This window comes from Lissotriton helveticus, chromosome 5_1, assembly GCF_964261635.1.
Source record: "Lissotriton helveticus chromosome 5_1, aLisHel1.1, whole genome shotgun sequence".
Taxonomy (NCBI): domain Eukaryota; kingdom Metazoa; phylum Chordata; class Amphibia; order Caudata; family Salamandridae; genus Lissotriton; species Lissotriton helveticus.
Window position 1 is genome coordinate 948,157,924 of NC_136065.1, and position 26,820 is coordinate 948,184,743.

Sequence of the window (26,820 nt, forward strand, 5' to 3'; positions counted from 1 at the left end):
GAGCGGTGTAGAAATGACAAATGTCTTACTGCCCTCTAGTGGTAGAAAGCAGAATGGATTGGTATTTCAAACCCTGTGCTGCCCTGTAAATACTTCATGAAAACTAAAAATTGTTTTATTTCACAAATGGCATTTATTAATTAAAAACTATTCAAATGGGTGCCTGCGACCTCACATACAATCAGAAGTCACCACACAATGGCAGCGCAGCAGGAGGGATGAGGTGATGGTGACCTTACACCCTCAAATGTGTGTGTTTAGTAATATTCCAAGGGATTGAAACAAGCTGCCAAAACGCATTTCGAATTATTTTACATGTAATATTTGTTTTGACATACAATACACAAGAGTTAAAGGGGATAATATGTAGCAGACAATTTTTCACTAATTTTGTCAGTGGTAATTATCTGGGGCATCATTTATGAGCCCTTGCGTCACTTTTACGCCGCCGGTGCGTCACTTTTTGTGACGCACCAGTGGCGTAAACAATGCGCCTTGTTGTGCCATATTTACAAAGTGACGCATCCAGGTAGATGCGTCACTTTGTAAACCCCTGCGCCACATTATACCTGCGCCAGGTATAATGTATGCAAAGGGGGCGGTTTGACGCAATAAAGGGTCGTAGAAGTGACGCAGTGAAATCTATGAGATTTCACTGCGTCACTTCTAGGACACCGTTGCGTTAAAATCTTGCGCCTGCCTCACAGCAGGCGTAAGACTGACGCAAGCCCTTTCACATGTGAAAGGAAGCATTGCTGGAGTTGCACCATTTTAGTGACACACTCCAGCAATGCGTCACTTTTGCGCTTATAGATACGTCAGAAATACTGACGTATCTGTAACTCCTTACGACATGATGCGTCATACATTAAATATGATGCATCAGGTATGTCGCAAGGAGTGCGCACTGAGAAATGACGCATCGCTGCTTTCACGCAGCGATGCGTCATTTCTCATAAATGAGGCCCCTGGTGTCAAGGGGTATTCAGAGTTGTTTGACAAAAGAGCAGAGGGGCTGCAATGTCACGCTCGCAGTTTTTATTCTACCCATTCCTGAAAATGTAAGCGCAACCGCGAGAACTTAACTTCACATTCTTAAATAGTTTTGGACAACGCCAGAACAGAAGCTCACCATTCAGTGAGCCATCAAGCAGATACGTCGCGGATGTTTGACAGCACCATGACATGGAAGTCGATAACTGTGCTTTCGGTTAAATGAGCCCTGTGCCATAATATTGTCAGGATTGCTCCTTTAAGGGCCTTCTATTGTATCCTACGTGACCCTGTTCATAAAAGGGCCTGGGTGCACATGTCCAGCTCACTAAGCATGCCTCCAGTGTCTGAATCACGACATGTTAGCATGTGGGCCTTGGACCCAGGACACAACATTGGCGACACGGGGGTCTGACCCCGCTTGTATGCTGGCTGCCATTCTTTTGTACCCCGAGGGGGAAATACAAGTTGAGGTGCCCCGCACCCGTTGCCTGTAAGGCATGCCGGTGCCATAGGACACCGAGGGCCTGCACTCGAGTGGCCAGAGGGAGAAAAAGGGTGAGAAAGGCTGCCCCAAAATCGAATGACCTCCTCAGCACATACATCGCCTGCTGGGGCCAAGAGTATATGCCCCAGTGCCTGCTTCGAGGAGAAGAGACAGGAGCAATGCAGTACTCCAGCGAGAGACTGACAGCTCAAATGCCGCCTGCACGTGAGACGGTCATGGACGGACCAGTGGGTGTGACCATCAATATGGCTCTGCAAAACACCCACAAAGTAATTGCCAGGGTTGGATTGGGATCAATAATCAGCACGGGTACACCGAAAAAAAGTGGCCCACATTTGCGTATTACCTTTCTGCAAAACACTGCTTCAGGGAACTGTTATGAAAAGAAAAGGGGTGGGTGGCATGTTTTATTAACTTCACTTAGGTTTTTAAAAAATGTGTGGATTAGTTCACACTGCTGAGCCACACATGAATGCTAGTGAGACCACTTCTGTTCAGGCCCTCTGCCCCCACTCAATCAGCATACATTAATGGGCTGACCCAGCAAGAGAAAGGGAGTGATACCCCCACCCATTTGCCTCTAGAAAGGCCACTCAGGCACCCACTGGGCCGCTGGCGGCATCCTAACAGCACAGACTTAGGTTGCCCAAAAAAGCAGCCCACAGCTGGAACTCGGCTACCAGTCCTTCAGCCATTTCCCGAGTGCCCGCGTTACCAATCCAACCCTGGTAATTGCCCCCACCTACCTGCAGAAACACCTGTCAGCAACCCCGGCAGCTGCATACTGCCATAGCCTACCGTCTTTGCCCCCTGTGGCAGCGTTTGACAGCAGGAGGTCCCGCCTGGTGTGTACTAGAGCCAGCGGAGCTGTCTCGGGGAACTGAGCTCAATCGGTAAACCGGAGGAACGTGAAGTGTGCCTGAAAGTCAGGTAGTTCCGAGGGACGCTGCCAGCCCCGGTCACAGACGTCCTGAGGCCGCACGTGCTCCGAGAGAGGCCTTCACCGGCCCTAGCAACCCAGCGTCACCTGTCCTGTTGGTGCTCCAGAAAAGGTAGGATGGAGCAAGGGAGCGGCAGCACCAGGTGTCCCCATCGCCACATGAGGAAGGAGAGACATAGCAATGGAGTGGCTGTGTCCCCCGTAGTCAGCCGGCACAGCGTGCGTCTATATGACTACATTGGCCTTCCTCTTGATGCTGCCAGCTCCCAACCCATGTACATTGAAGCAGCCACCTGGGTACTCGAGAGAGAGAACCTTCAGCACCACAAGTCCCAACAGTGCGAGGCCCACCGCGTTGGGAAAGCTACCAGGGCACGCACCAAGGAAATAGCCTGCAGTGCCACCACTTACCGTCTTGGAACACCCGCAGCAGTGAAGGCAGCCACGCCTCTCTGTGTATATATATGTATATAGAGATAACTCTAATCTCTAGTATATGTAGTAGACCTTTGTACTCTCTACCATTCCTATGTATCTTAGAGTATGTCCATTTGTATCTCTTCCTTGTGTGACTTTACATCGTGTACATTTGCAATTTTTTCTGTTTGTATCTTTACGTAATGCATGTAATCCTAAATCCTTATGTTTTGCAACTGGTTCTTATGTGAAGCGCTCTGACACCTTCGGGTAAAGTTTGCGCTATATAAAATCGCATTAAATAAAGTGCTGCACGTCCCTCAGTCTCAGGATACACTGCTGTGGACTGTGAACAGAGGTCCGACACCATCACCTACTGGCCAATGAGAGGTACTGCGCGTAGGAAAAAAATATAGACATTAACTGAGCACTTTTGAAAAGAGACAGCAAGCAGCAATGCTAGGGCTACAGTGGCCTACGGTACAAGCAAGGACTTTACCACCTACTGGCCACTGGCATCACTCCTAATGAAAAACACAGTTTGAAATTAAACAGCCCTAGCAAAGCAGAGAGCCATTTGTCCTGCGGAGAGAGAGGCAAATCCTGACCCAACAAAGTAGGAGTCCACCATGCAGAGACAGACAATGGCAGACCTTCCCGCAACTCTCTTCCAGGGTGTGGTATTCCAAGCCAGGCATGCTAGCGTGCACCAGAATATTGTCAGCCCATCACGGCGCTGAGAGTGCTGCGTGCCCCAAGGAGAGAATATATTGAGAGCGCACAGACTCAGAGGACACAGGAAAGACGCAACTGCACCAGAGTAGGGCAAGAGGAACACTAGCAGCATGCGCCAAGCACTACTTTGCACCCAGCAGCACTGCAATGGATGCAAAGGTGAATGCAAGAGACTATACCAATCTCAACCAGATAACTGCTGTGCTCAAAGCAGTTTCCTAGCAGTGGAAGAAAGTCTAGGGAGGTCGAGAAGAGTGGTGTGCACATGCCCAAGCAACAGTCTGCCGAATCCGTGGGAAGCAGACCAAGTATGCAGGGAGCCAGGCAAGAGAACCCTCCCAGAGACAATGTTACAGAGCAAGCCTGGTTGCCTGCCAGGTGTCCACAAAAGCGACGCAGTGTAATTCCAACCAGCAATAACGCTCCGGCATATAGGAGAGTAGAGAAATGGCCTAGCATGGTCTGAAGGCAGGAGGGAGACCCTCTACATCACACTGCACCAGCACTGCCACGCAGTGGATCAGAGACAAAAGGGAGTGCCCAAACATTGCCATAAGACTGCGTTGTACATCGGTCCATTACCAGCATTTGAGAATTGCACATTCCAAGTGGCAAGCTGCCAGCTCAAAAACACGGGGAAGAGAATAGGGCATGCCGCCACATCACAAAAGAAGAGAAGAGTGACCTCCACCACACTTCCTTCAAGATGGAGCCACCAGTAGCTCCATCCAGGCAGGAGGAGAGTTGAACACTTCAAGTGGCAGGCCACTACCACAGCTCTCTACTGCCAGTCGAAACCATTCCTAGAAGAGGGAACACCAGGAGTAGGAGTTTCAAGTAGTTCCCTGAAGGGGGAACACAAGAGACATGTGGCTGGATGCCACCCAGTACCCAGGAGGGAGAAGAGAGAAGAGTGGCTGGAAGTCTCGCCCGCATGGTCCAGAGACCAGTGAAGTTGATAGGCCCTGTTGGCCTGTTTGGAAGAAGGTGCATGCTACCGCACCCGGAGGCAGAACCATCAAGAAGTGTGACAATCCTGTCACCATGAAGAACCGGACGACCACAGGTGTGCTGAAGAGGCCAAGGGGAGAAGAATGAGGTCTCGCACCACCAGAAGACAAGAGCCCACTCAGAGGTACCAGATTGCCACCAAGGCGGACCGATGTCCCTTGAGACAGGTAAATGAGAGGTCCAAATGTAATCCGCAGCCAGCACAAACCACGCCGCTCTCCAATGCTTCCCAGTGTGACCGTCCATCCCCGAGCATCAGCAGTTCAAGTCAGACGGAATCCCTGCTCCTGACTACAGATGCCATGGGTGAAGAACAGCCTCAGCAAGACTAAGATACCTGGCTGCAAAGTCCCTCAGACATCCTCTCTCCTATCAAGTCACCACGACCTGTCATCCAGGTTCAATGGCTACCACATCATCATTGTCATGTGCATGCCATCGCACTCAGCAGAAGACATGGACATGAAACTTGATGGTCTATGCTAGAAATCTGATGACCGACCAAGGTCAGGAGGGGAAGTTGTGAGAGGCCGGGCCTGACATTGGAGAAAACTCGAGCTGCTGAAGGAGAGCATCCCGACACACCAACAGCAAGTGAAGTGGGTCACAACACGAGAATGACCTGGCGACGGCTCAGTGGGAGACCAAGAGTAAGCAGCAATCATGCACGTATAGACTCTCTGCCTCATGTTTCTCAGCGTGTCCATCACGGCACTGTCACCAATGGCTCAGCAGCCCATGACATCCAAGCGCATGGATGCACATGCCTAGCCAAAGAAAATGGGTGCGCCTCTCCACCCCCACTCCAGGTGATCGACTCAAGAAATGAAGGCCTGTAACCACCATGGCAAGTCATGACCAAATGTTGTCCTGATTCACCACACGGCTGGCCATGCCAGCATGCCAATCAGTATCAAATGTGTCAAACAATATCATCCTAAAGTACCGAACAAGTGGTCCGGAGTCCGGAGTCCCACACCATTGCCATGCCAGCTGTCAAGAAGAACCAGAGACGACCAGCTACCCTGACTTGCAAACGAACTTCGGCAGAGATAGCATGTCTTTAACCAAGATCCATCCACTCCCTGAGGTTGTGCGAGCGACTATGCACTGGCTTCTCGGTGATCTTGCTGCAGTAGGCACACATGCAGCCACAGCACAGCCAACACGCAGTCCTGTGTCAACCCAGACAAGGGGCCTCCCCATGGCGGGAAAGTTGGACTTGACATTACCCCACTGATGGACTCCAGGATGCATCAAGGTTGTCTAACAGAGGCATCAGTTGATCACACAACACAATTGTGAACTTTTACCATGGACCCAACCACGCTCGGGTTGCACCCTGTTTCTGAACAGTTATGACTTACCACACATTGTTCTAACCATCAGTGGAGTGGAGCTGCTTCAAATCAACGGAGAGGCTTCCACTAGTAGGCTGCCAGAGTGCGGTTGATGTCTCCAAGCCTGCATTCGAGTCCTGAGCCACTCAGATTAAATTATGAGTGCAAGCGAAGATGGCGTGCTGCAGTCCGAGTCACCAGCCCCATTTCTGCCATCTTCCTGCTGCATTGTTCTAGAGGCTGATGGACCCTGTGGTGCTTTATTTGATTGTTGTTTACCCCCACAGGTTAGACTGGTATTCATTTTGTTTCTCAATAAAATTTGGGAGGAACACGTTTAGTGTCTCAGCAGGCACTGAGTTTACCAGCCACTCCCTAGAGGGCTGGGCACACATGCACCCAACACCCATCCATCACAGGTGGCACAACTGACGTGGCCCTGTTAATAAAATGGCCCCGGTGCATGTGCTTGTAGCTAGTTCACTAAGCATGCCTCCAGTGTCTGTGTCACGTCATATTAGCATGTGGGACTAGGGCCCACGACACAACAGTGGCATGCACACTTTGTAAAATCGTGAAACCTAAGCTATCATCAACGCCAGCAAAATAGTAGATGATTGTTGAAATGGGTTCTCCCTGGGTATTCCAATTTGGTCCTTAAACAGGTAGAACAGAATTGGCTCGAGTTAGTTACTGTCTAATATGAGAAATGCAGTGAATTCGCTGAGCGGTGTAGAAATGACAAATGTCTTACTGCCCTCTAGTGGCAGATATCAGAATGAATTGGTATTTAAAACCCTGTGCTGCTCCTGTAATATAAACATATCTAATTAAGCAAAACTCAAATAGCATTTATTAATTAAAAACTATTCAAATGGGTGTCTGAGACCTCACATTCAATCAGAAGTCACCGCACGATGGCAGCACAGCAGGAGAAATGAGGGGGTGGTGGCCCTAAACCCTCAAATGTGTGTGTTTAGTAATATTCAAAGGAATTGAAACAAGCTGCCAAAACGCATTCCGAATTATTTTAAATGTAATATTTGTTTCGACATACAATAAACATAAGAGTTAAAGGGGACAATAGGTAACAGACAATTCTTCACTAATTAGGTTAGTGGTAATTATCTGGTGTCTAGGGGTATTCAGAGTTGATTGACAAAAGAGCAGAGGGGCTGCAATGTCACGCTCGCAGTTTTTATTCTGCCCATTCATGAAAATGTAAGCCCAAACATGAGAACTGAACTTCACGTTCTTAAATAGTTTTGGACAACGCCAGAACAGAAGCTCACCATTCGGTGAGCCATCAAGCAAATAGGTTGTGCATGTTTGGCGGCACCATGCCACGGAAGTCAATAACTGTGCTTTAGGTTGAATGATCCCTGTGCTATAAAATTGACAGGATTGCTCCTTTAACCCCTTCGCTGCTAGGCCTTTTCCCCTCCTGTGCTAAGGCTTTTTTTGGCGTTTTGGAGTAGTGCGCGCTTAGGCCCTTGTAACTTTTTGACCACATAAGGTATCGGCGCCAAATTTGCGTCCTTTTCTTCCAACATCATGTGGATTCTAAAGGCGCCCAGGGTTTGTGCATTCCCTTGGAGGGGTCCCAGAAATTAACCAAAATATAGTGATTTTTTTGTTTTTTTCAGAAAAATGGGAAAAACGGGCTGCAAATGAAAGCCTCTGGGTTTTTCCCTGAAAATGGTATCACAAAAGGGTTTGTGGGGCTGAAATCTCCATTTTCTAAGCTTTCAGGGAATGACAGTCTTTTCTCAGAGAACCGAAATTTTTCACTCAGTTTTGGCATTTTTCTCGGACATAGCCTATTTTTGCTATTTTTAGAGCTTTCCACCTCCTTCCAGTTAATGGTAGAAATGAGTTTGAAAGCAATAATGGATCCTGTAAGGCTTTACATTTTCGAAAAGTAGACAAAATTCTGAATTCAGAAAGGGGTCATTTGTCTAAATCCATGAAGGTTTCGTTATAGAAACTAACAGTTAGATATTGGAATATTTGAAACTTTGTTGAAAAAAACAGCCTTTTGTCTCAACGTTTTCACCTATAACTTTTTCTAATTTTGACAGCTCTTGGAAAGCAATATACAGTTACATCCGTTAGACCTTCCTGGTTGTGGGGATATATAGGACTTGTAGTTTCACCAAGAACCCGACGAACCCAGATCCAAAAACTGAGCAGCAACTTGCAATGGTATTTTTTCATTTACTGGGTATAGTGCACTTTGTCTTGGAAAATGTATACATGGAATAATCTGTATGAAAGACACCTATGTATTTATGAATCGGGTACAAATTATAGAGTTCAGAAACAGTATATAATTGCACATTTTCAAAGTTGGGAATACTCATACTAGCATGAGAATTATTGGTCATTTTTCATAAAGATTTTTTTTTACACAATGTCTTTCATTGAAAGGGAGAAATGCATGAAAGCTCAATTGGTAATGACAGTTGATTTACAAATCTGAATTACCCCAACTGTCCCGATAAAAACGGTACCTCACTTGTGTGGGTCGGCCTTGTGCCTGCGACAGGAAACGGCGCAAAATGCAACGTGGTCACACCTAAATCTTGCAGTTACAAATTGACCCTTTTTTGGCAAAGTGCCTACCTGTAGTTTTTGCACCCTAGCTCTGCCGGCACCTAGGGAAACCTAGCAACCCTATACATTTTTGAAAAGTAGACACCCAGGGGAATTCAGGATGGGGTGACTCGACTGCCTATCACCAGGTTTTGTTACCCAGAATCCCTTGCAAAGCTAAGATTTTGACAAGAAAACACATTTTCCTCACATTTCTGTGGTGGAAAGTTCTGGAATCTGCGTGGATCAACACATTTCCACCCACCCAGCGTTCCCCCAGGTCTCCCGATAAAAACGGTACCTCACTTGTGTGGGTCGGCCTTGTGCCTACGACAGGAAATGGCACAAAATGCAACGTGGTCGCACCTCAATTTCCCAGTGAAATCTTAAGCTCTTTGGACAAAGAGACTACCTTTTGTTTTTGAGCCGTAGCTCAGCCAGCACATAGGGAAACCTAGCAAACCTATACATTTTTGTAAACTAGACACCCAGGGAAATTCAGGATGGGGGGACTCGTCTGCCTACCCCCAGGTTTTGTTACCCAGAATCCCTTGCAAACCTAAAAATTTGACCAAAAAAACACATTTTCCTCACATTTCTGTGGTGGAAAGTTCTGGAATCTGCGTGGATCAACAAATTTCCACCCACCCAGCGTGCCCCCAGGTCTCCCGAAAATAATGGTACCTCACTTGCGTGGGTAGGCATAGTGGCTGCGACATGAAACAGCGCAAAACACAGCATGGTCGCACCTCAATTTCCCAGTGAAATTTAGCACGTTTCGGACAAAAACACTACCTTTTGTTTTTGCACCGTAGCTCTGCCAGCACCTAGGGAAACCTAGCAAACCTATACATTTTTGAAAACTAGACACCCAGGGCAATTCAGGATGGGGTGACTCGTCTGCCTACCCCCAGGTTTTGTTACCCAGAATCCCTTGCAAACCTAAAAATTTGACAAAAAAAACACATTTTCCTCACATTTCTGTGGTGGAAAGTTCTGGAATCGGCGTGGATCAACAAATTTCCACCCACCCAGCGTGCCACGAGGTCTCCCGAAAACAATGGTACCTCACTTGCGTGGGTAGGCATAGTGGCTGCGACATGAAACAGCGCAAAACGCAGCAAGGTTGCACCTCAATTTCCCAGTGAAATTTAGCACGTTTCGGACAAAAAGACTACCTTTTGTTTTTGCGCCGTAGCTCTGCCAGCACCTAGGGAAACCTAGCAAACCTATACATTTGTGAAAACTAGACACCCAGGGCAATACAGGATGGGGTGACTCGTCTGCCTACCCCCAGGTTTTGTTACCCAGAATCCCTTGCAACCCTAAAACTTTGACAAAAAAAACACATTTTCCTCACATTTCTGTGGTGGAAAGTTCCGGAATCTGCGTGGATCAACGAATTTCCACCCACCCAGCGTGCCCCCAGGTCTCCCACAAAAAATGGTACCTCACTTGCGTGGGTAGGCATAGTGGCTGCGACATGAAACAGCGCAAAACGCAGCATGGTCGCACCTCTATTTCCCAGTGAAATTTAGCACGTTTCGGACAAAAAGACTACCTTTTGTTTTTGCGCCGTAGCTCTGCCAGCACCTAGGGAAACCTAGCAAACCTATACATTTTTGAAAACTAGACACCCAGGGCAAATCAGGATGGGGTGACTCGTCTGCCTACCCCCAGGTTTTGTTACCCAAAATCCCTTGCAAACCTAACAATTTGACAAAAAAACACATTTTTCTCACATTTCTGTGGTGGAAAGTTCTTGAATCTGCGTGGATCAACAAAATTCCACCCACCCAGCGTGCCCCCAACTCTCCTGAAAAAAATGGTACCTCACTTGCGTGGATAGACATAGTGGCTGCAACAGGAAACGGTTCAAATCATACGGTGGTGAATTTACATTACCTTATTGCAAAACTACCTTGATTTTGGGGGGGGTCTGAGTTTGTGGCCCGGGGCTCGGTGGTATTCTTTGCAAAGTAGCAAACCCAAACAGTTCTGAAAACTAGACACCCGGGGGAGTCCAGGGAGGTATGGCATGCATGGGTCCCCCAATGTTTTCTTACCCAGAACTCCTTGCAAACCTTAAAATTAGGTAAAAATAGCACGTTTCCAAACTTTTTGGCGTGGGATCGCCGTGCCGGCAAAAAAGTCCTACCACCCTGCGTTCCCCTTGTTCTCCTGAGTAAAAGGATACCTCACTTGTGTGGGTGCCTCAAAGCAGAACACGCCAAAAATGAATTTTGAAAAAAGTAGTTTTTAGTCATATTTAAGTTTTACAAATTAAGCCCCCCAGCCTGAGTCACATGCCTTTGGCCCACCCACACAAGTGAGGTATCATTTTACTCGGGAGAACAAGGGAAACGCTGGGTGGTAGGACATTTGTTCCGGCAGCGAGATCCCACCCAAAAAAAGTACGGAAAAGTGGGTTTTTATACCAAAATTTCAGGTTTGCAGGGGTTTCTGGGTAGGAAAACATTGGGGGACCCACGCATGCCATACCTCCCTGGACTCCCCCGGGTGTCTAGTTCTCAGAACTGTTTGGGTTTGGTAGTTTCCAAAGATGCCCGCCAAGCCCCGGGCCAAAAGCTCAGGTGACCCCCTCAAAAAATAAGATTATTTGGCTAAAGGTAATGTTTTGGTCTCCACAGTATGAATTGGGCCTTTTCCTAAAGCAGCCACTATGCCTACCCACGCAAGTGAGGTACCATTTTTATCGGGAGACGTTGGGGAACGCTGGGTGGGAGGTAATTTGTGTGAGCCCAGTGATGCCACGCTTTCCCACACTAAAACGTGTGAAAAAACTGATTTTTTCCAAGCAAAAAATGAGGTTTGCAAGGGATTCTGGGTAAAGGAACGTTGGAGGATCCATGCAAGCCATACCTCCTTGGAAGCCCCGGGTGTCTACTTTTCAGAAATGTGTGGGTTTGGTAGGTTTCCCTAGATGGCTGTCTCGCACGGGGCCAAAAACCCAGGTAACCCCTCTTGCAAAAGCTGGTGGACTTGACATTTTCACCATTGTTAAATTCACCAGCTTTTGCAAGAAGGGTTACCTGGGTTTCTGGCCCCGTGCGAGACAGCCATCTATGTAAAGCTGAAAAAAAGCGTGGCATCACTGGGCTCACACAAATTACCTTCCACCCAGCGTTCCCCCAGGTCTCCCGAAAAAAACGGTACCTCACTTGCGTGGGTAGCCATAGTGGCTGCAACAGGAAAAGGTCCAAATCGTACGGTGGTGAATTTCAAATACCCTGAAGCAATATAAATTTGATTTGGGGGGGGGGCACCTGAGTTTTTGGCCCGGGCCTCGGTGGTATTCTTTGGAAAGTAGCAAACCCAAACAGTTCTGAAAACTAGACACCCCGGAGATTCCAGGGAGGTATGGCATGCGTGGGTCCCCCAATGTTTTCCTACCCAGAACTCCTTGCAAACCTTAAAAATAGCACTTTTCCAAACTTTTTGGCGTGGGATCGCCGTGCCAGCAAAAAAGTCCTACCACCCTGCGTTCCCCTTGTTCTCCCGACTAAAAGGATACCACACCTTAACAGAGTTACTCAAAAGTCAAACATTCAAGCGCGGCTATCTATTCCTCAAAGACACACACATACAGGTTGGATTTGGCACGAGGGCGAGTGATGCTTCAGTACATAAAATTTTATTAACAAGATATTTCAAAAAATGAAATGCTCTGTCAATAAATAAATGCATAAAAACTGAACCAGTGACTCGCAACTCGTGAGCTGTAAAGCCACGACAAGGCACCAACCGTTTTACAGGCCATTCACGCACCTTTCATACCTGATACAAACCAGACCATTGACACCATCCGAATGGAAAAGCAACACATAACAACAATCACAATAAGGGACAAGGTACACCCTACTGCAGAAAGAGAAAAAAAACAATTATTACTGCACACCCATCTAATCCGCAAGCACACACACATACTGGTTGGATTTGGCACGAGGGTGAGTGATGATTCAGTACATACAATTGTATACGCAAGTAATTTCACAAAAATGAAATACACTGTGTATAATTGAAAGTATGATAAACTGAACCACTGACTCACAGCTCGTGAGCTGTAAAGCCACGTCAAGGCACCAACCTCTTTACAGGCCATTCATACACCTTTCGTACGCGTGACACATACAAAACATTCACACAGCCAGCCGCGGACCCATCACATTCCAACACTCACACCAGCAAATAGCGCCATTCAAGGGCCCATTACTTTCACACGCCCACATTTCTGACACTGCAACTACACAAAATGATGGACTGTGTGGAGTGTCACTCAACTAGCAGTGTGTGTAGTGACCACCAGAAAGTAACTACTCACACACCACCTGCCGAGCGACAGTCCACCCACACCACCATCCAAGCACCAGACCATGCACACCACCAGCCAAACACCACTCAGCGCACACCGACAGCCAAGTACCACTCCACACACACCACCAGCCAAGCATCACTCCACGCACACCACCAGCCAAGCGCCACTCCACAAACACAACACCAGCCAAGCACCACTCCGGGCACAGACAGCCAAGTACCACTCCACGCACACCGTCCAGCCAAGCGCCACTCCACACACACCGCCAGCCAAGCACCACTCCACACACACCGCCAGCCAAGCACCACTCCGTGCACAGACAGCCAAGTACCACTCCATGCACCCCACCAGCCAAGCGCCCTTCCACACACACCGCCAGCCAAGCACCACTCCACACACACCGCCAGCCAAGCACCACTCCGTGCACAGACAGCCAAGTACCACTCCACGCACACCACCAGCCAAGCGCCACTCCACACACACGACCAGCCAAGCGCCACTCAACACACACCACCAGCCAAGCACAACTCCACACACACCGCCAGCCAAGCACCACTCCACGAACACCACCAGCCAAAGACAAATCCAAACACAACACCAGGCAAGCGCAAGAGCACGCACACCGCCAACCAAACACCAGACCACGCACACCGCCAGTCAAGCACCAGTCCGCAGACACCACCAGACAAGCACCAGTCCACAGACACCGGCAGCCAAGCGCCAAACCATGCACACAGTCAGACAATGGACACTACACGCAAACCAACATCATACTTTAGTTTTTTTTTTTAAATAAAAGAGAAACAAAAACAAATTGCAAATTGATACAAATCTACTAACTCGACAACTAAATCTAAAAAGACTACACAAATTCAAACTTTGAAACTGAACAATAACTTTTACAGAATAAAGACCAACCAGTTCACTTTACCACTCATTGATACTCCCAAAAATTCTTTTGCGTGTGGTACAATCTAAAACAAGCAGGTACACACAACCCGGGGTTTGAAGGGCAGTCGGGGCAGTACATGCGAACCTCCTTCCGCAAACCTCTTTGCCAACAGACTCTACATCTCCGACTGGGAAAGTCTTTTGAGGTTGTAGGAGGAATTGTATCAGGAAAGTGGCGATCTTTCAATCTGGCAACATCCTCCACCACTCCAACTCTAGGAGCACTTGCCTGTTCCACTAAAACAAGGCTGCCTATTACAGACTCCTGAAACTTTACAAAAGACAACTTTGACTGGGGACAAGATTTCTGGAACACAATAAAAGCATTAAAGGTTGCCAAGTGGAAAAGATGGATAGCCAACTTCTTGTACCAAATGTAAGCCTTACGAAGAGCAGCATACGGTTCCAACCTCTGATCAACTCTGTCAACACCACCCATACATGTACTTATTGTAGTCCAGTATGCACACAGGTTTGCGCACTTCTGCAACCTGACCCCAAACAGTCCGCGGTTCAGTGCTTTCATCATGTATTGTAGTCAACATGTAGACATCTCTCCTGTCTGTAAACTTCACAGCTAGAAGCTCCTCACAACGCAATGCACTGCACTCTCCCCGAGCAAGCTTTCGACAAACAAGTTATTTTGGGAAACCTTTACGGTTTGAACGGATTGTGCCACAAGCAACAGTGTCCACTTTGGCCAATTCCCTGAACAACCGCACACCAGTGTAGAAGTTATCGAAATACAAATGATGGCCTTTGTTAAACAATCCACGACCAAGTTCCCACACAATTTTCTCAGTCACTCCAAAAGTCGACGGACAACCAGGGGGGTTAATCCTGGATTCCTTACCAGTGTACACCCTGAAATTAGAGACATATCCAGTCTCACTGTCACACAGCATATACAGTTTGATTCCATAGCGTGCCCTTTTAGTAGGAATGTATTGCCGAAATACCAAGCGGCCCTTGAACAACAGCAAAGACTCATCCACTGCAATTTCTTTCCCAGGAGAAAAGATCTCAGAAAATCGATCAACCAAATGATCAATGACAGGCCGAATCTTGAAAAGACGGTCACAATCAGGGTGATCTCGTGGCAAAGCAAGACTATTGTCAACAAAATGCATCATCCGCAGTAGAAGCAAATACCTATCATGACTCATGACTGCCGGAAATATAGCTGTTGCCATCAAGGGACTAGTAGACCAATATGAAGCCATTGATGGTTTCCTAAGCAAGCCCCTCAAAAGAGTTAAACCCAAAAACTTTTTCATCTCCTCCAAATTGGTGGGAGTCCACCGGGTAGCTCTAGCGTGGGGCTTAAGGCTGGCACTGTTCACCCTCAAAAAATTTTCAGCATACAAATTAGTCTGCTCTACAATCTCTGCCAAAAACACATCATCCATAAACAACTTGAAAAAATCAATAGGCAAAAAGTTTTCAGTGTTCACCCTACACCCTGGAACACCAGTAAATTCAGGCAATGCCGGCTGCACCATGCCTGGTGCAACCCAGAGGTCAGAACTTTCATCGTCAAGTCTTGCAGCCGCAGGCCGCCGCCCAGCTGCCTCTTGTCTCACTACACCAACTGGAAGGCTAGCAGCCCCAGGCTGCAGCCCAGATGTCTCTTGCCGCACAATTGGCACATCAATGTCCTCCGCAACCACAGGCACAACAATGTCCTCCCAAACCGTAAACACAGCAATGTCCTCCCCAACCACAGGCACATCATCCACACCAAAAGTAGCTTCATCAGCACTCAAAGTGTCTTCATCATCAGATGAAGCCATGTGTAGAGAAAACTCACTACCTGAATCTTCACCTCCCACCTCTGGCTCAGAATCAGAGTCAGACTCTGGACCATGGTCAGAGGAAGAATCAAAAAGCATTCCAACAACTTGCTGAGCAGTAATCCGGCGGCTAGCCATTATCCTTACAAATAAAGGAGTCTGCACAAACAACTCAACAACCCCAACACTGCGCAAAGGAAGATAAAAATGTAAGACTTTTTCACAAAAAAATATATTTAGAAAAAATATACAATTCACTTACAAGACACAACTACACTCACCAGCACCTACTCTGCAAAGACACAGCAAATAGGCAACGATATCCCACTAGAAAGAAGAAAAAAAAACTTACATCTACAGATGGACACATCAAAAACAAATGCAAAACATGTTTTACAATCACAACAAACAGCAACAAAACATACTCGTATTACTACACACTTTGCAAAATAAACAATTACATTACAATTGAACAAAAAAAAGGTCTCTTACCAAACACATGCAACTACAGAAACAGCAGAACAACAGAACCACCAGTAACAGAACCGCACACTGCAACAATCTAAAGAGAAAAAAAACCAATACACATTAGAAGAAACAAAAACAACACACATTACAACAGGCTATGTCACAGGGTATGTCACAAATGGGGAGTCTGTCCCCAAGGGGGGAAGATTATAAATCATTATAAACGTGGGCCCCCTGGAAGCAACCCTACGGAGGGCAGAGAGGCCAAATAAAGACACGGCAGAACATACTGAAAACAAATGAGCCCAAGGAAGCAACCCTTGGCCAAGGGGTCGCTCCCTATAAAAAAAAATAACCCTGGAGTCTAGTGGGCTTTTCTATTCCCCCCCCCCCTGGGGCAGAAAAGTCTAAAAAAATATTAGGGCCACTAGGAAGCGACCCTTCCCCAAGGGGTCACTTCCTTTTCAAATAAAAAACAAATCCCTGGTGACTAGTGGGCTTTTCTGCTCCCCCTGGGTGCAGATCGGCCAAACAAAACGGCCGATCTGCCCCAGGGGGGGCAGAAAAGTCTAAAACATTATTTGGCCCCCTAAGGAAGCGACCCTTGCCCAAGGGGTCGCTTCCTTTATAAATAAAAAACAATCCCTGGTGTCTAGTGGGCTTTTCTGCCCCCCCTGGGTGCAGATCGGTCAAACAAAACGGCCGATCTGCCCCAGGGGGGGCAGAAAAGTCTAAAACATTATTTGGCCCAAGTTGAGGTACCCTGCACCCGTTGCCTGTAAGGCATGCAGGTGCCACAGGACACGGAAGGCCTGTACTCGAGTGGCCAGAGGGAGAAAGAGGGAGAAAAAGGGTGAGAAAGGCTGCCCCAACACCGAGTGACCTCCTCAGCACATACATCGCCTGCTGGGGCCAAGAGTATATGCCCAAGTGCCTGCTCCGAGGAGAAAGACAGGAGCAATGCAGTACTCCAGAGAGAGACTGAGAGCTGAAACGCCGCCTGCATGTGAGACGGGCATGGACTGGCCCATGAGTGTGACCATCACTATAGCTCTGCAAAACACCCACAAAGTCATTGCCAGGGTTGGATTGGGATCAATATTCGGCCCGGGCACACCAACAAAAAGTGACCCACAATTGCGTATTGCTTTTCTGCAAAACACTGCTTCAGCAAAGTGTTATGAAAAGAAAAGGGGTGTGTGGCATGTTTTATTAACTTCACTTAATCAATCAATCAATCAATCATCGCATTTATATAGCGCGCTACTCACCCAGAGGGTCTCAAGGCGCTGGGGGGGTCCGCTACTGCTCGAACAGCCAGGTCTTGAGTAGCTTCCTGAAGGTGAGGTGGTCCTGGGTCAGGCTGAGGTGGGTGGGGAGGGAGTTCCATGTCTTGGCGGCGAGGTAGGAGAAGGACCGTCCCCCTGTGGTGGCTCTTCGGATGCGGGGGACGGCGGCGAGGGCGTGGCTGGTCGATCGAAGCTGGCGTTTGGGAGCGTAGAAGTTGAGGCGGCTGTTGAGGTATCCTGGGCCTTGGTTGTGTAGGGCTTTGTGTGCGTGGGTGAGGAGACGGAAGGTGATTCTCTTGCTGACCGGGAGCCGGTGCAGGTCTCTCAGGTGTCCGGAGATGTGGCTGCGACGGGGGATGTCCAGGATGAGTCGCGCTGAGGCGTTCTGGATCCGCTGGAGTCTCTTTTGGAGTTTGGCGGTGGTTCTGGCGTAGAGGGAGTTGCCGTAGTCCAGACGGCTGGTGACGAGGGCCTGGGTGACCGTCTTCCTGGTCTCGGTGGGGATCCACCGGAAGATCTTACGTAGCATGCGCAGTATGGTATAGGTTTTAAAAAAATGTGTGGATTAGTTCACACTGCTGAGCCACACATGAATGCTAGTGAGACCACTCCTGTTCAGGCCCTCTTCCCCCACTCAATCAGCATACATTAATGGGCTGACCCAGCAAGAGAAAGGGATTGATATCTCCGCCCATTTGCCTATAGAGAGGCCACTCAGGCACCCACTGGGCCGCTGGCGGCATCCTAACAGCACAGACAGCCCCCAGGCTGCCCAAAAAGCAGCCCACAGCTGGAACTCGGCTACCGGTCCTTCAGCCATTTCCCGAGTGCCCGCGTTACCAATCCAACCTTGGTAATTGCCCCCACCTACCTGCAGAAGCACCTGTCAGCAACCCCGGCAGCTGCATACTGCCATAGCCTACCGTCTTTGCCCCCTGTGGCAGCGTTTGACAGCAGGAGGTCCCGCCTGGTGTGTACTAGAGCCAGCGGAGCTGTCTCGGGGAACTGAGCTCAATCGGTAAACCGGAGGAACGTGAAGTGTGCCTGAAAGTCAGGCAGTTCCGAGGGACGCTGCCAGCCCCGGTCACAAACGTCCTGAGGCCGCACGTGCTCCGAGAGAGGCCTTCGCCGGCCCTAGCAACCCAGCATCACCTGTCCTGTTGGTGCTCCAGAAAAGGTAGGATGGAACAAGAGAGCGGCATCGCCACATGAGGAAGGAGAGACATAGCAATGGAGTGGCTGTGTCCCCCGTAGTCAGCCGGCACAGCGTGCGTCTATATGACTACATTGGCCTTCCTCTTCATGCTGCCAGCTCCCAACCCATGTATATTGAAGCAGCCACCTGGGTACTCGAGAGAGAGAGAACCTTCAGCACCACAAGTCCCAACAGTGCGAGGCCCACCGCGTTGGGAAAGCTACCAGGGCACGCACCAAGGAAATAGCCTGCAGTGCCACCACTTACCGTCTTGGAACACCCGCAGCAGTGAAGGCAGCCACGCCTCTCTGTGTATATATATGTATATAGAGATAACTCTAATCACTAGCATATGTAGTAGACCATTGTACTATCTACCATTCCTATGTATCTTAGAGTATGTCCATTTGTATCTCTTCCTTGAGTGACTTTACTATTTATACATTTGCAAATTTTCTTTCTGTTTGTATCTCTTCCTTGTGTGACTTTACATCGTGTACATTTGCAATTGTTTCTGTTTGTATCTTTTACGTAATGCATGTAATCCTAAGTCCTTATGTTTTGCAACTGGTTCTTATGTGAAGCGCTCTGACACCTTCGGGTAAAGTTCTCGCTATGTACAATCGCATTAAATAAAGTGCTGCACGTCCCTCAGTCTCAGGATACACTGCTGTGGACTGTGAACAGAGGTCCGACACCATCACCTACTGGCCAAGGAGACGTACTGCGCGTAGGAAAAAAATATATAAACATTAACTGAGCACTTTTGAAAAGAGACAGCAAGCAGCAATGCTAGGGCTACAGTGGCCTACGGTACAAGCAAGGACAGCACCACCTACTGGCCACTGGCATCACTCCTAATGAAACACACAGTTTGAAATTAAACAGCCCTAGCAAAGCAGAGAGCCATTTGTCCTGCGGAGAGAGAGGCAAATCCTGACCCAACAAAGTAGGAGTCCACCATGCAGAGACAGACAATGGCAGACCTTCCTGCAACTCTCTTCCAGGGTGTGGTATTCCAAGCCAGGCATGCTAGCGTGCACCAGAATATTGTCAGCCCATCACGGCGCTGAGAGTGCTGCGTGCCCCAAGGAGAGAATATACTGAGAGCGCACAGACTCAGAGGACAGAGGAAAGACGCAACTGCACCAGTGTAGGGCAAGAGGAACACTAGCAGCATGTGCCAAGCACTACTTTGCACCCAGCAGCACTGCAATGGATGCAAAGGTGAATGCAAGAGACTATACCAATCTCAACCAGATAACTGCTGTGCTCAAAGCAGTTTCCTAGCAGTGGAAGAAAGTCTAGGGAGGTCGAGAAGAGTGGTGTGCACATGCCCAAGCAACAGTCTGCCGAATCCGTGGGAAGCAGACCAAGTACGCAGGGAGCCAGGCAAGAGAACCCTCCCAGAGACAATGTTACAGAGCAAGCCTGGTTGCCCGCCTGGTGTCCACAAAAGCGACGCAGTGTAATTCCAACCAGCAATAACGCTCCGGCATATAGGAGAGTAGAGAAATGGCCTAGCATGGTCTGAAGGCAGGAGGGAGACCCTCTACATCACACTGCACCAGCACTGCCACGCAGTGGATCAGAGACAAAAGGGAGTGCCCAAACGTTGCCATAAGACTGCGTTGTACATCGGTCCATTACCAGCATTTGAGAATTGCACATTCCAAGTGGCAAGCTGCCAGCTCAAAAACACGGGGAAGAGAATAGGGCATGCCGCCACATCACAAAAGAAGAGAAGAGTGACCTCCACCACACTTCCTTCAAGATGGAGCCGCCAGTAGCTCCATCCAGGCAGGAGGAGAGTTGAACACTTCAAGTGGCAGGCCACTACCACAGCTCTCTACTGCCAGTCGAAACCATTCCTAGAAGAGGGAACACCAGGAGTAGGAGTTTCAAGTAGTTCCCTGAAGGGGGAACACAAGAGACATGTGGCTGGATGCCACCCAGTACCCAGGAGGGAGAAGAGAGAAGAGTGGCTGGAAGTCTCGCCCGCATGGTCCAGAGACCAGTGAAGTTGATAGGCCCTGTTGGCCTGTTTGGAAGAAGGTGCATGCTACCGCACCCGGAGGCAGAACCACCAAGAAGTGTGACAATCCTGTCACCATGAAGAACCGGACGACCACAGGTGTGCTGAAGAGGCCATGGGGAGAAGAATGAGGTCTCGCACCACCAGAAGACAAGAGCCCACTCAGAGGTACCAGATTGCCACCAAGGCGGACCGATGTCCCTTGAGACAGGTAAATGAGAGGTCCAAATGTAATCCGCAGCCAGCCCGAACCACGCCGCTCTCCAATGCTTCCCAGTGTGACCGTCCATCCCCGAGCATCAGCAGTTCAAGTCAGACGGAATCCCTGCTCCTGACTACAGATGCCATTGGTGAAGAACAGCCTCAGCAAGATGAAGATACCTGGCTGCAAAGTCCCTCAGACATCCTCTCTCCTATCAAGTCACCACGACCTGTCATCCAGGTTCAATGGCTACCACATCATCATTGTCATGTGCATGCCATCGCACTCAGCAGAAGACATGGACATGAAACTTGATGGTCTATGCTAGGAATCTGATGACCGACCAAGGTCAGGAGGGGAAGTTGTGAGAGGCCGGGCCTGACATTGGAGAAAACTCGAACTGCTGAAGGAGAGCATCCCGACACACCAACAGCAAGTGAAGTGGGTCACAACACGAGAATGACCTGGCGACGGCTCAGTGGGAGACCAAGAGTAAGCAGCAATCATGCACGTATAGACTCTCTGCCTCATGTTTCTCAGCGTGTCCATCACGGCACTGTCACCAATGGCTCAGCAGCCCATGACATCCAAGCGCATGGATGCACACATGCCTGGCCAAAGAAAATGGGTGCGCCTCTCCACCCCCATTCCAGGTGATCGACTCAAGAAATGAAGGCCTGTAACCACCATGGCAAGTCATGACCAAATGTTGTCCTGATTCACCACACGGCTGGCTATGCCAGCATGCCAATCAGTATCAAATGTGTCAAACAATATCATCCTAAAGTACCGAACAAGTGGTCCGGAGTCCCACACCGTTGCCATGCCAGCTGTCAAGAAGAACCAGAGACGACCAGCTACCCTGACTTGCAACCGAACTTCGGCAGAGATAGCATGTCTTTAACCAAGATCCATCCACTCCCTGAGGTTGTGCGAGCGACTATGCACTGGCTTCTCGGTGATCTTGCTGCAGTCCCAACGTAGGCACACATGCAGCCACAGCACAGCCAACACGCAGTCCTGTGTCAACCCAGACAAGGGGCCTCCCCATGGCGGGAAAGTTGGACTTGACATTACCCCACTGATGGACTCCAGGATGCATCAAGGTTGTCTAACAGAGGCTTCAGTTGATCAAGCAACACAATTGTGAACTTTTACCATGGACCCAACCACACTCGGGTTGCACCCTGTTTCTGAACAGTTATGACTTACCACACATTGTTCTAACCATCAGTGGAGTGCAGCTGCTTCAAATCAACTGAGAGGCTTCCACTAGTAGGCTGCCAGAGTGCGGTTGATGTCTCCAAGCCTGCATTCGTGTCCTGAGCCACTCAGATTAAATTATGAGTGCAAGCGAAGATGTCGTGCTGCAGTCCGAGTCACCAGCCCCATTTCTGCCATCTTCCTGCTGCATGGTTCTAGAGGCTGATGGACCCTGTGGTGTTTAATTTGATTGTTGTTTACTCCCCACAGGCTGGACTGGTATTCATTTTGTTTCTCAATAAAATTTGGGAGGAACACGTTTAGTATCTCAGCAGGCACTGAGTTTACCAGCCACTCCCTAGAGGGCTGGGCACACATGCACCCAACACCCATCCATCACAGGTGGCACAACTGGCGTGGCCCTGTTAATAAAATGGCCCGGGTGCATGTGCTTGTAGCCAGTTCACTAAGCATGCCTCCAGTGTCTGTGTCACGTCATATTAGCATGTGGGCCTAGGGCCCACGACACAACAGTGGCATGCACACTTTGTAAAATCGTGAAACTTAAGCTATCATCAACGCCAGCAAAATTGTAGATGATTGTTGAAATGGGTTCACCCTGGGTATTCCAATTTGGTCCTTAACCACTTGGCTGCTAAGGGGTTTTCCCCTCCCGTGCTGCAGATTTATGAATCCCATTATACATGACGAGTTGACCTTGTCATGAGCACAGATTCAGTGTGCCTCATGACGAGTTCACCTTGTCATTAGCATGCAAGTGGTTTTAAACAGGTAGAACAGAATTGGCTCGAGTTAGTCACTGTCTAATATGAGAAATGCAGTGAATTCGCTGAGCGGTGTAGAAATGACAAATGTCTTACTGCCCTCTAGTGGCAGATATCAGAATGGATTGGTATTTAAAACCCTGTGCTGCTCCTGTAATATAAACATATCTAATTAAGCAAAACTCAAATAGCATTTATTAATTAAAAACTATTCAAATGGGTGTCTGAGACCTCACATTCAATCAGAAGTCACCGCACGATGGCAGCACAGCAGAAGGAACGAGGGGGTGGTGGCCCTAAACCCTCAAATGTGTGTGTTTAGTAATATTCAAAGGAATTGAAACAAGCTGCCAAAACGCATTCCAAATTATTTTAAATGTAATATTTGTTTCGACATACAATAAACATAAGAGTTAAAGGGGATAATAGGTAACAGACAATTCTTCACTAATTATGTTAGTGGTAATTATCTGGTGTCTAGGGGTATTCAGAGTTGATTGACAAAAGAGCAGAGGGGCTGCAATGTCACGCTCGCAGTTTTTATTCTGCCCATTCATGAAAATGTAAGCCCAAACATGAGAACTGAACTTCACGTTCTTAAATAGTTTTGGACAACGCCAGAACAGAAGCTCACCATTCGGTGAGCCATCAAGCAAATAGGTTGTGCATGTTTGGCGGCACCATGCCACGGAAGTCAATAACTGTGCTATAGGTTGAATGATTCCTGTGCTATAAAATTTACAGGATTGCTCCTTTAAGGGCCTACTAATGTATCCTACGTGACCCTGTTAATAAAAGTGCCCGGGGGCACGTGGCCAGCTCACTAAGCATGCCTCCAGTGTCTGCATCACGCCTTGTTAGCATGTGGGCCTTGGACCCATGACACAACATTGGCGACACGGGGGCCTGACTCCGCTTGCGCGCTGGCTGCCATTCTTTTGTACCCCAAGGGGGAAATACAAGTTAAGGTACCCTGCACCCGTTGCCTGTAAGGCATGCCGGTGCCGCAGGACACCGAAGGCCTGCACTCGAGTGGCCAGAGGGAGAAAGAGGGAGAAAAAGGGTGAGAAAGGCTGCCCCAACACCGAGTGACCTCCTCAGCACATACATCGCCTGTTGGGGCCAAGAGAATATGTCCAAGTGCCTGCTCCGAGGAGAAGAGACAGGAGCAATGCAGTGCTCCAGCGAGAGACTGAGAGCTGAAACGCCGCCTGCACGTGAGACGGGCATGGACTGGCCCGTGAGTGTGACCATCACTATAGCTCTGCAAAACACCCACAAAGTCATTGCCAGGGTTGGATTGGGATCAATAATCGGCCCGGGCACACCAAAAAAAGTGGCCCACATTTGCGTATTGCCTTTCTGCAAAACACTGCTTCAGCAAAGTGTTATGAAACGAAAAGGGGTGTGTGGCATGTTTTATTAACTTCACTTAGGTTTTTTTAAAATGTGTGGATTAGTTCACACTGCTGAGCCACACATGAATTGCTAGTGAGACCACTTCTGTTCAGGCCCTCTGCCCCCTCTGCCCCCACTCAATCAGCATACATTAATGGGCTGACCCAACAAGAGAAAGGGAGTGATATCTCCGCCCATTTGCCTCTAGAAAGGCCACTCAGGCACCCACTGGGCCACTGGCGGCATCTTAACAGCACAGACAGCCCCCAGGCTGCCCAAAAAAGCAGCCCACAGCTGGAACTCGGCTACCGGTCCTTCAGCCATTGCTCGAGTGCCCGCGTTACCAATCCAACCCTGGTAATTGCCCCCACCTACCTGCAGAAGCACCTGTCAGCGACCCCGGCAGCTGCATACTGCCATAGCCTACAGTCTTTGCCCCCTGTGGCAGCATTTGACAGCAGGAGGTCCCGCCTGGCGTGTACTAGAGCCAGCGGAGATGTCTCTGGGAACTGAGCTCAAGCGGTAAACCGGGGGGACGTGAAGTGTGCCTGAAAGTCAGGCAGTTCAGAGGGACGCTGCCAGCCCCGGTCACAAATGTCCTGAGGCCACACCTGCTCCGAGAAAGGTCTGCACCGGCCGTAGCAGCCCAGCATCACCTGTCCTTTTGGTGCTCCAGAAAAGGTAGGATGGAGCAAGGGAGCTGCAGCACCAGGTGTCTCCATCTCCACATGAGGAAGGAGAGACACAGCAATGGAGTGGCAGTGTTCCCCAGTAGTCAGCCGGCACAACGTGCCTCTATATGGCTACATTGACCTTCATCTTCATGCTGCCAGTTCCCGACGAGGCCCCTGTGCATTGAAGCAGCTGCTGGGTACACGAGAGAGAACCTTCAGCACCACAAGTCTCAACAGTGCGAAGACCACAGCATTGGGAAAGCTGCTGGGGCCCGCACCAAGGAAATAGCCTGCAGTGCCACCACTTACCATCTTGGGACACCCGCAGCAATGAAGGCAGTCACCCCTCTCTAAATGAGTGCTGCATGGCCCTCAGTCCCAGGATAGACTGCTGCGGACTACAAACAGAAGTACGACGGCACCACCTACTTGCCGATGTAGGCCAGTAGGTGGTGCCATCGTACAGCGCTTAGGAAAACAAATAGACATAAACTGAGCACGACTTTGCACCCAGCAGGACTGCAATGCATAGGTGAATTCACGAGACTGTACCCAGGGCCGGACTGGGAACCAAAAGCGGCCCAGGCAAAGTGCTCGGCCGCCCCCCCCCCCTCCACCCCCCCAGGTTGTGGGTTGCCGCCGTGCTCTTTGCCAGGGCCGGTTATCGGCCAATTTTATTACAGGGACGATTTTGCAGCTATGCTGCACAAACGGTCCTGTAACAAAAACGGCCCCCAGGGGCCCCAAAAAGGCCTCTCACCCATGGGGCGCACCGGGGGATTGCCCGGTGCCCGCTACGGCCAGTCCGGCCCTGACTGTACCAATCCCAACCAGATACCTGCTGTGCTCAAAACTGTTTCATAGCAGTGGAAGAAAATCCAGGGAGGTGGAGAAGAGTGGTGTGCACACGCCCAAGCAACAGTCTGCTGAATCAGTGTGAAGCAGACCAAGTATGCAGGGAGCCAGGCAAGAACACCCTCCCAGAGACAGTGTTACAGAGCAAGCCTTGTTGCCCGCCACAAAAGCGACACAGTGTAATTCCAAGCACCAATAGCGCTCCTGCTTAGAGGAGAGTAGAGAAATGGCCTTGCATGGTCCGAAGGGATAGCCTCTACATCTCCACTAAACTGGCACTGCCCTACACTGGGCCAGAGACAAAAGGGAGTGCCCAAATGACTGTAAGACTGTGTTGTACATTGGCCCATTACCAGCAGAAGAGAATTGCACATTCCATGTGGCAAGCTGCCAGCTCCACAACACGGAGAAGAGAATGTGGCATGCTGCCACATCACAAAAGAAGAGAAGATTGTCCTCCACCACACTGCATCAAGATGGAGCCACCAGTAGCTCAATCCATGCAAAAGGAGAGTCACACTCTTCAAGTGGCAAGCCACTACCAGAGCTCTCTACTGCCAGTGCAAACAATTCCTAGAAGAGGGAACATCAAGAGTAGGAGTTTCAAGTATCTCCCTGAATGGGGAACACAAGAGACAAGTGTCTGGATGCCACCCAGCACCCAGGAGGTAGAAGGGAGAAGAGAGAAGAGTGACTGGAAGTCTTGCCCACATTGTCCAGAGACCATTGAAGTTGATAATCCCATTTGGCCTGTTTGGAAGAAGGTGCATGCTACCGCACCCTGAGGAAGAACCACCAAGAAGTGTGACAATCCTGTCACCATGAAGAATCAGACGACCACAGGTTTGCTGAAAAGACCGAGGGGAGAAGAATGAGGACTCGCACCGCCAGAAGACAAGAGCGCACCCAGAGACACCAGATTGCCACCAAGGCAGACGGATGTCCCTTGAGACAGGTAAGTGGGAGGACCAAATGTAAGCCGCAGCCGGCGCGAACCACGTCCCTCTCCGATGCTTCCCAGTGCCATCGTCCATCCCCGAGCATTGGCAGTCTAAGTTAGATGGCATCCCTGCTCCTGACTGCAGATGCCATGGGCG